This window comes from Equus przewalskii, chromosome 5 (genome assembly GCF_037783145.1).
Source record: "Equus przewalskii isolate Varuska chromosome 5, EquPr2, whole genome shotgun sequence".
Lineage (NCBI taxonomy): Eukaryota > Metazoa > Chordata > Mammalia > Perissodactyla > Equidae > Equus > Equus przewalskii.
Window position 1 is genome coordinate 73,621,033 of NC_091835.1, and position 11,257 is coordinate 73,632,289.

Here is an 11,257-nt window from a genome sequence, read left to right on the forward strand (position 1 = left end):
ACTACCTTGTCGGAACTCAGAAATACTGAAGTCATTGCCATGAGCAACCTCGGATGTAGAGGTAGAGGGGAGAAAGAGGGGGAAAATAATTTAAGCTGGAGGGGCTTAAAATTCAGATTGATTACATCTGAATCCCTGGCAATATTTATGGCATTTCTGCCAACCTATGTGTCATTTTCATGAACTTTTTTAATACAAATTATTTATTTTTCTATTTAAAATAAGCATCATTATTATTATACTGAATAATTTCCCTCTGTTAAAGAGTTACATAAGTGCTTTCCAAGGAAGCCAGGGTCATAGTTTCATTTCCGTATTTGTACGTTTTTAAAATGGCAAGTTTTAATTTTTCTTTTTTTAAAATAAAATTGAAATCATATTACCATCGATATTTTGATAAGGAAGAGTGAGGGTATCTAGGTTAGAATCCAAGCCGCTTACTAGATCTGAAAATCATTTAGTCTCTCTGTGCTTTATCCATAAATACACAGTTACTCCTCTGTATATGAACCCATCTCATAAAGTTTTTGTGAGCATTAAATGAGTTCATATATGTGAAGCATTTAGAAAGATGCTTAGAATTTAATAAAACCCTGATAAGGTTTTGTTCAATGGAGAAAATGTTCCCTAACCACTGAGGAGAAAACCATGAGATTAAGATGGTGTCCTGTGTAAAAAGCTGTGTCTAAGATAAATAGTAATGAATAAAATTAGCGTTAAGAAAGTCACATGGAAACAAGGACAACAACAAAAAAATGACGTACAATCACCTGATTGTACAGTACCTGTCAGGCATTCTAGATAAGTGAATCTTAGACTTGTTTTTCCACTTTGCATATCTGGTGACCTCTCTCACCATGGTTTATCTGACTTCTCCACCCCATCTCTACCCTCATCCCACCCACACAGGCAATCCACTTCTCTCATCTTCAGCTGGGGTTCGATCACCACATTGGAGGCATGGGAGGTACTTGAAGCACGTCAACATTTCTGCCAATGGCCACTTCATCTCTCTGCCCCTCATTAGTAATAGTAACCTGTCTGAGAGTGATTGTGAAGCTTGCATTAAACAAAATATATGTATGTAACTGGTATTGTGAACAGCAGATTCCAATGACACCCAAAATCACCTCTTTCCTTATTCCCACAACACTAGGTTTAATACCCATTGTATGAGTTCCATGAGAATCTTATTCTTCTCACTCCCCCACACATACTGTGCTGAAATCCCCTGTGTACTCACTCCTGCACTACTCTGTGCATTTCTGAAAGTTAGGACAGAGTCTTTCGTTCAAAGCTATTGCAACATAATTCAGCACGTGGTATAGTCACAGTAGACTTAAACACTTGTCTAATTAATTAATTAATGTTGAGTTTGTCACTAAATCACATACTGCCATCAGGTGCAAGTCTATTTTATGCCAAATTCTAGGCTGTATATTACATAAGTTGTACCTTTGTTTTGCAAGATGTATTTTCCTATTACCTACTTTTCAAGATGTATTTATCTACTGTGCCTAAATTCCCTATATTAAGTAAATTTATAGTAAATTTATAACAAAGGACATGTAAAGGAAGCCAAATTTGTTGATATATAATTTAAAAGAAAACTTCATAAAACATTATTTGAAAATTATATTCCTTAAATTTCTTTACATTCCTCTTGTCACTTAAATTTCTGCTGCTGAGAAATATCACTTTTCCTTCATGAGGTCTGCTTTTCATTGAAAGCAGTTTTTCACAAGTTTTTCACAACACTCTGAAGTCACAAAATGCATTCTCATCAAATAGACAAGACTTAGTTTCGATCTCAAGATTGAAATTTCTGCCATAACTTACTGGCATTTGAGATGCAGATTTTTTAAAAATCTATTATATTATTACAATTCCGTAGTGAATAACGTATCACTGCACTGCATTTTTAATCTTATTTTAACCTTTTTTGCAAGTTTTCATCTTAAGTTTTCTGTTAATTTTCAAACTTTTCTGAATAATAACACCAGGACTTACACATTTTGGCTACTGATTAAGCGTGTGAAGGAATGTATGAAGAGCTGTGAATAAAGGTTAATATTGAATACAGACATTGGAAGGATTCGTGTGAAGATCACTGAAAATGAATACGTATGTCGCCAGCCTTCTAGGACCAGAAAACAAGCTTAAAGAAACTCTAGCAAAAGATGACCCAATATCACAGAATTGAGGGTGGTATACTATAGTTTTTGTGTAAAAATGTTTATGAAACCTCAGTGGATTGTATTCATTTACCAACGTAAATAAGCTCGATAAAAATTATCCGCATTCATTCATTCATTCGTTAGCCTTTTGAGAGAAATAAACTTCAATGTTTAACAAGGCACATATGATTCCTAGAGCCTTAAGCCATCCCGAAGATGTAGACATGCAGAGTACGAAGGATATCTCCAAACATTTAACTCCTATTTCAAGCTTTCTGAAAAATTTCATATTTCTGAATGCTGATCCATGTTTTCCCCCTGGAAGAACATGGTTTATGTTATTAAGCTTTATATTTCCTTCCACCCATTTCATCAAATTAAATTCTTGGGACTGACCGAGTGGTGTAGTGGTTAAGTTTGCATGCTCCACTTCTGCAGCCCGGGGTCCATGGCTTCATAGCCGGCCGTGGACCTAGCGCTGCACAGCGAGCCATGCTTCGGTGCTGTCCCATGTACAAGATAGAGGAAGACTGGGAGATGTGTGAGCTCAGGGACAATCTTCCTCACAAAAAATAAATTTAAAAAATCAAAATAAATTCTTGCTTACCTTCAAGAATCCCTGAGACAGACTCTTTGAGCTATTCAAAGTGAAAATTAATAATAGTATTTCATATTTGTTCAATAAGATGGCTACAAAGCATCTTCAAGGTATCATTCTGCAAACACCCTTACATCTCGCCTTTCCGTAATCCCTACCATCAAGCTAATATTAATAATATCCCTTTAGATAAACTAGATATTGATGATTTATTTGATGCCTAAGGTGAGAAAAGGACTCCATATTAAAGGATACATTAGGTTTGAAGGACCAAAGGATGTTCCTTTGACAGACAGAAATAAGAGACTTAGACTGGTTTGATTCTATTTCTGGTGTGTTTTGTTGTTATTTTTGTTTTTAATGTTTTACGTTACACTGGGTGGAAATATCCCTTAGTAATGCAATAAGTTTGAAAGTCTAATTGTTTCAACCTTTTCTATATTTACTAAATTCTCTCTTCTTCTGTTAAACCCCATTAGAGGTCATCAGAAAAAATTCACAAATCAATCTCCAAACCAATGTGCTCTATTGATCATATCACCCCATTTTTTTTCTACTTTATGAGTTTAAAGAGTTGTTTAGAATTTAGACTAATACATTAGATGAAAGGAAAATTGCTTACTTTAATGCTGTGGGTAACATCCAGTTCAGCTTCATATTTACTCTCAGTTTATTTTGGGCACTGCTCAATCATTCTGGGCTTTGGGCTGTGACACAGCATTCCTTTGAGAACTTCTCTTAGCCTGACTGAAGCAAAGACTCATCAGGAGAACCCATCAAGTGGTTGGAAGGATTGTTTTATTAAATACTTTTTACTCCTTTTTCACAATTATTTTAGATGACTATTTCCCTGGAAAAATCTGAATAATTTGTTTCTTCATTTCATTAATGATATACAGATTCAATTCTCAGCCTGCATACAGTGTTCATGGCATCAAATCAAGAGAAAAGAGAGATCATTAAGTCACATTTAATAACAATTTCAGAAATAGTAATGCTCATATCTGTACAGGTTTATGGCAAATATCAACTCATAACCGCATGCTTTCCGTTCATTAGCTAGTCACTATAATTTAAACAAGGAAAGACAAATAAAAATAATAATAAGATTATGGTATCAAAACACTATTAATTTCTTATTTATGACAATCTAAGGTAAATTATTATCACAGAAGGTATATGGGCTTTGCAGTTGGAGAAACAGATTAAAAATGAGCTGCTTACTGGATTTGCGGCTTTGGAGGAGTTACTTGATTTCTTTAAGCTTCAGTTTTCTCTGTTTAAAAAGGAGCTGAAATTTCAAGGATATTTTTGAGAATTAATTGAAATAATATAAATGATATTACTTTATAGATCATGTGGCACTTAACATTCTTTAAGAAAAGCTCTTTTATTTACTTTATTTTTTCTTTTAGTTGGAACTAACTTTGGCAACGATATTCATAGTAATTGTGATTTAGCAAAGTCATTATTTATTCCGATGAAATAGTAAGGACTTTTTCATCTCATTTAGCCCCTATAACACACCTACGAAAATTTTATCTTTATTTCTCAATGAAGAACCTGTCTCAAAGAAGTTATTTACCTTGGATATATTCATATAGCTAGCAAATGTCAAATATAATCACAGACTACCTGAAATTAAAATCTATTCTCTTAAAGTACTGCATAGCTTATATTCAATTAGAAACGTACAGTCACATGGATAGTAATTTCCTATCTTTTAAATAAAGAATGAATAAATTGACATAATTAAACTAAATATGCTAACCTCTTTTTACACTTTTTAATATATCCACTTGTGAAATATAACTCCAATATATTCTGCTTAATTTGGTTAAGAGTTGAGCTGATATGTAATGAATCAATGATAAATTTTGGGAGATGTCCATTGCCTTCTGTATGTCCAACTTAGCTCTGTTTTTCACACAGACTCACTAACACTCAGAGTTGCTGGAATATGAAAAATATTAGCAGCTGCTATTGTTGTAATCCAGGGAAACCAGCATTTCTGAAAACATTTGTTCTCATTGAACAAATTTACTTTCTATTTTCAATGTTTTTACCTTAAATTTCCCGGTTTATCCAGAAGGGATATATTTCTTTGACTACAGAGAGTGAGAAAGGAGCCAATATATGAAAGAGAATAAAATACCAGAAGGTGTTTTAAAACTCTCTGGTGTGGTTTCTACATAGATTTTATGTAGCATAAGCCAGTTAATTTTTTTATCTATTCTCTCTCCCCCTGGCTCTAGGGGAATAATTCAGTGAATCGCAATTGCCAGAAGAGGAATATATACGAAACACTAAGGAATATAAAACATAACACACATTAGTATTGAAATTGGAAAAGGAAGCTTGGAGGACAGTGTTCAAGGAGGAAGAAAAAAAGTAACAGAAGGCAAACAACAACACTAAGAGTCAAGTTCAGTTCCCTAAACATTATTTTTCAGCCAGAGATTAGCAACCAAGTATCTTAATTCCTGATTCAGATTTCTACCCAACTCTCCATGCCATTTTTTAAACTGGTAATCTATGACATTGTACTAAGTACATTCATTAACTCCATTATTTTTAATCTGCCTCTCAATAAGAATTTTTTGTAAAATATTATGATAATATTTTATACACTTTTCCCACTCACTCTTGTTCACTAAGAACGGTAGTTGAAGAATTTCCTATCTTAATTGATTAATGTTGTAATTTATGGCAATCAAATATTAAGAATTACCATCTTCCCTTTCTAGACTATAATAAAATCATACCCAAATCAGATAGCGTCAGTGAAAAGGTCAATAAAATTCTGCACGTCCTTAGCAAAAGCCACAGAAAATTTTCGGGTCTTTACAGAGTTTCAAATGTGTATAAACTATAATAAACACAAGTTTTTGGTTTGTTTACTTTGTGTCATTTTTTCCAATCTGGCTACATTATTCGTTATAATAGTTCAAGACCTCAAGCAAGTTACTCAACTCTCCTGAACATCAATTTACACATTTGTAAAAAAGAGAAAATCAAGTCTAATTTGCCATATAGCTGTGAAGACTAAATAAGATCTGGTATAGAATATACCTAGTTTAGGATATGGCACAGAATAAATGCTCTCTATATAAGAGATATTATTACTTATGGAATTCTTATCAAATTTCAGGAAGCATTAGACTAATAGAAGCTGCCTAATTATTCAGATAATAGATAATAATACAGATAAAGAGAGCATATGTCATAACACATCTTCAGTACAACTAAGAAATATAGGATATTATGAGCTTCAAATTATTTGTAAGTAGGAAAATAAATATCCAAGTCAATCAGATGAGTGAGAAAAATTGAACAGATACTGCAGATAGTGTGCAAAAATATGGTTGTTGCTGATATTTAATTTATTTCATATCACTTTAAGAAAGAAACCATTATATTGGTAACAGAAGAAAAAATTAAGAATAAGTTGATTAAACAATTTACACTCCTTTAGCCATTACAGTATAAAATATTTTTGATACAGAATAATTAGCAAGGTGACTTATGCTCTACAGCCACTGGTTTTCTACTCAGAATTGTAAATCAAGGATTCCACAGGGCCTATAGATAGTTTGAACGGAAGATACAACATTGTCTCTCTTAGATTAAAAAGAAGGCGAAACTGATCATCAGGGAAATGCAAATCAAAACTATAACAAGAAATCACCTTACACCTGTTGAATGGCTAAAATCACCAAGACAAAAAATAACAAATGTTGGAGAGGTTGTGGAGAAAAGGGAACCCTCATCCACTGATGATGGGAATGAAAGCTGGTGCAGCCACTATGGAAGATAGTATGGAGATTTCTCAAAAAATTAAAAATAGAAATAGCATATGACCCAGCTATCCCTCTACGGGGTATTTATCAAAGAACTTGAAATCAACAATTCAAAGAAACTTATTCACCCCTATGTTCATTGTAGGTTTATTCACAATAGTCAAGATGTGGAAGCAACCTAAGTGTCCACTGAATGATGACTGGATAAGAAGATGCAGATATATATATATATATACATACAATGGAAGACTACTCAGCCATAAAAAAGACAAAATTGTCTCATTTGCAACAACATGGATGGATCTTGAGGGTATTATGTTAAGCAAAATAAGTCAGAGAGACAAAGACAAGCACCGTATGATTTCACTCATATTTGGAAGATAAACAAATACACAGACAAAGGGAGCTGTTTAGTGGTTACCGGGGGGACGGGGGCTGCAGGGGGAACAGAGAGTAAAGGGGCACACTTATATGGTGACTTCAAAGACTAGTGTACAACTGAAATTTCACAGTGCTGTAAACTATCATAACCTCAATAAAAAGAACAAAAGAAAGCTTAAGCAAATGAGCTCAGTGTTTCAAGTATCTGAAGCGGATACTGGAGGACGTTGTGGAAGTTAAAATTTCATTTTTCCCTTATTGCCTCTTCACAATGACATTCATTCATATTAATACACACTTTCATCTGTTTCTTGAAAACACTACTTTATGAACCAAGTCTATGAAAGCTTGTTTTACTTGCTTGTTCCTCAGGGTATAAATAAAAGGATTCAACATGGGGGCAATTGAAGTGTTGAGAATAGCTACTCCTTTGGTCAGTGATGTTCTTTCTTTTGCTGGAGGCTTAGCATACGTGAATAGACAGATTCCCAGAAGAGATGGAAATGACAATCATGTGAGAGGAGCTTGTGCAGAAGCCTTTTTCCTCCAGCTAGCAGATGGAATTCTGAGAATAGTGCTAATGATGCACAGGTAGGACAGAATCACTAACGCCAATGTCAACAGCAGAGTAACAAAAGTAGAGTAAGAGCCAGTCATCTCTAAAAGCCAACTATCTGAACATGAGAGTTGTAAAATGGAGAAATAGTCACAAGAGAAGTGATCAATTACATTGGAAGCACAGAAATCTAACTGGAAGATAAGCATGAGTGGTGGAAAAATAGTTAGAAAACCTCCTAGCCATGAACTAAAGATGAGCAGAGTGTAGATTTCCTTGTTCATGATGGTGGTGTAATGGAAAGCCTTACAAAAGACAACATAATCATCATAGGACATAGCAGTTAGAAGAAAAAATTCAGACATTCATGGAGATGAAGAAAAATAATTGAGCTAAACAATTATTATAGGAAGTGGTCTTGACTCTAGTAATGGTCGCCCCTGTGGGGGCCTGGAATTGGCCACCCCAAGATATGTCTCTTTGGCATGATTATTTGAGGCTGGTTACTTTGCAGACAGGAAAGCAACTGAAAAGTAGAATTTACTTACCCTTTGTAAGAGACATTTACATTGTAAAGGAAATCTCCACCCCTAAAGATATCTCCCTCTACCAGGAAGAAGGGGGCATGACCTTATCTCTAGAAACTCTTAATCAATGGGGAAGGCAAGGGCTTAAATCTGCATTTGTTTATTGTGCTTGTCTGGTAACCTCCTGTAACTGACTCCCCCCACCCCCAACATCCTCCTTTGTCTTCTAGCTGGATATGGTGTTTGGGGTGGTGGTTTCAGCCATTTTGGTGAGTTGCTCAGATTGCCTCCCATGTATACACTGACAAATAGAAATGGCAAGCAATAGGATATATTGGAGTACATGAGGAAGCCATTTGGTGTAAACCTAATTTGGCCTGACTTTGCTTTTTTCCAAAAGGGCCTGACTGTGGCCATTGAGCAAGCATTGTATATCTGCTTTAAAACATTTACTATGGCAAGAACAAAGGCCCTTGAGATAAAGGTGCAACTTCCCTCCCCCTCCCAACCTTGGCATTTCCTTAAGGACTAAGCATCTTTCCTTAGGCTAGGAACTGATTTCTGTGCTCACCTGTGACCACCCAGCTTGAGACAATAGACTTGCCTCCTGCTATGCCCTCTGAGATAGCAGACCCACTACCTGCTGTGTCCATCAAGCGCTGTGCCGACAGGGCAATCTTATGACTATTGTGTGAGGGACATTTCAATCATATGTGAAACATCCTGTTTGGGGGTATATAACCACTTTGTGCACCCAACTTCTTCTGGTGCCCTTTCTTCCTTTGGGAAGAAAGACCCCAGGCCATGGTCCTCATAAAGCTTGTTTAATTTTCTCTTGCTATTCTGTCTCATGTGAATTTAATGAGTTCTCCAGCCAGACGAACCCACATTTAGGCAGAGGAAAAGTCTTCCTCCCCTACACCCCCAAAAATCTGAGGATAGAAACACTAGTGAATGCAATTTCTAAGAAGGAGAAGTTCCAGAGGAAGTAATAAATAGGAGTATTTAGATGACAGTCTATCAAGGTGAGGATGATGATGGTTAGGTTTCCAGTGACATTTATTACATAAGTTATAAATAAAAAGATTAAAATTAAAACCTGAACCTCTGCATAGTCTGATATTCCCAAGAGTATGAATTCTGTAATCATTATGTGGTTTCTCATACTGAGTTTTTTTCTTTAGGCAAAATTCATTGGTGAAAAACCAAACAAAAAGAAAGAAGACGTGAATTGTACAGGAATCAAAGATTTAAATGTTGACATTACTAGCTCCAAGGAAAATGAAGCAATGGATGTTCTTCCCTGTAAGAATTTTTGCAAGATCCACTCACTCCTATTAAAGCAGAAAAATTTTACACAAACTCTACTGAAAAGGAAATATGTATTCACAGATTTAGTTATAAGTCTACTCATCAGTGACTTTACATAAAACCTCTACAGGTACCACATTTTTTGTATGTGCAATGCATCTTTTAATTATGTATTTCTATAATATTTATTAATTAGTTTAGATATTAAGACATTGTTTTCCAGTTTCAAACATTGTGTGCTTTTAGGACTGAAATATCTAATTTTGAGTTTTAATTTTGATGCCATTTATGAAGTTTTTTTCTTATAAGGTAGAGGTGGAAATTGATGACCCAATCACAGTTCCTGAACCTAATAATAGCTATGATTATTCTTATTCTTAAAACATATTTCTTTAAATATGACCAACTGAAATAAATGTGTTTGCAATCACAGAAGTATAGGACTAGAATTGCCTTGGTTGTAAACAAGAGTAAAGTTCTTAATTAATGGTAAAGAAAACAGCAGCCAAAGATGATTGATTAACGTTCATAGATAGAGCTATATCAATAATATAGTTCTACAACACACTGTTCTCTGTGTCATTTTTATGTTCCTCATTTAAATTAGCAGTTGACTTTTTTGTTACTATATTCACTTTTCCTTTTACTCTTAAACTTGCTTGAGGATGAGAAGGAACTCATAGGGAGTTTTTGGTTCCAAAAGATCTCATTGCCTTCTTTCTAGAAATAATTGGAATAGATAAAATTCTCTTTAAGATTTACTTTATAGAAACCACAAATTGCTAAAATGTAATCTATATGATTTTTATCTGCCTTAGTCTCACTTTATTCTTAGCAACCGGCATTTTGTCTATGATGCAGGTTTTCAATAATATTTGTTGTACCATTTTCTTTCTGTAGCACAAACTGGGTGCGTCAGTGGGTGATAAGTATCAAAGCGAGTACTGTCACTTTTTCTCTTTCTTTTGACAATCAGCGTTCTCTTCCTTTGGAAATATGCACATTTTTGCCACTAACATAAAAGCAAATTGGCAATCATAAGGGAAAGACTGTTACCGTGTTTTGAATGACTGCAATCTTAAAATATAAAATTAATAATAGTAAATATGTTATAGTGATAATGTGGAGATCTCTGCATTTTATTCCAACAAAATAATCTTTTGGATGGGAGAAAGATAAAAATACATGTATTGACAAATAGGGAACATATGTACTTTCTGGTAAGTCCAATGATTCCAGTCAGAAATATAATCTCAGATTTTTCCTAATTTACTTAAAATATGAAATGTAATGCATTAGTAATATACTTCAGGAAATGTGTTTTCGTTCAGTTCACCCTTGCCTCCGTCTGTTACATAAAAGCCTCTCATGTAGGCAAAGTGCAGCCTTGATTGCAGGCACGTTTTCGACAGCTTCTGCTGCAAGTAAAATAAATTTTTCTGTCTCTCTCTTATCTTTACATAGAAACATAGGCATTATTCTGACCTAAACTTCAAGATGCTGCTATCGCAGTCCTGAGAGTTCTTTAAGGAAATTTCCAGGAAAGCCTGCCAAATGACTGGAAGGTAAAACATTTCACAGCTCCCTGGATAAGATGAAGATTGAATATTACCCAAAGATAAAACAATTTTACCTTGTTTGGTCACCACATTAATCCCCAAAAGACTGGAGTGAGGAAAGGGAGGGTGCAAGGAGAGGGAAGCTCAAGAGATGTAGTGATGTCATGACATAAACTTTTCTGAAAACCTAAGCAAGGTAGTCAGAGAAAAGGAGTGAACCAGCCACCCTTATAGCATCAACCTGGTTTCCCTTTGGCTGGACTTGATTTTCCTCATGTGGACGTGGCGCTCAGTCTACACTCGGGAGATTATTTATTGTCAATTCCTTTGGGGTTGTTTAAATACAGG

General features: G+C 34.8%; 1 pseudogene; it reads right to left on the reverse strand.

Annotated features, from left to right (window-relative positions):
- Positions 1-7,256: 7,256 nt before the first annotated feature.
- LOC103551528 (olfactory receptor 6C3-like) lies at positions 7,257-9,204 on the reverse strand (annotated as a pseudogene).
- Between the last annotated feature and the right edge of the window lie 2,053 nt (positions 9,205-11,257).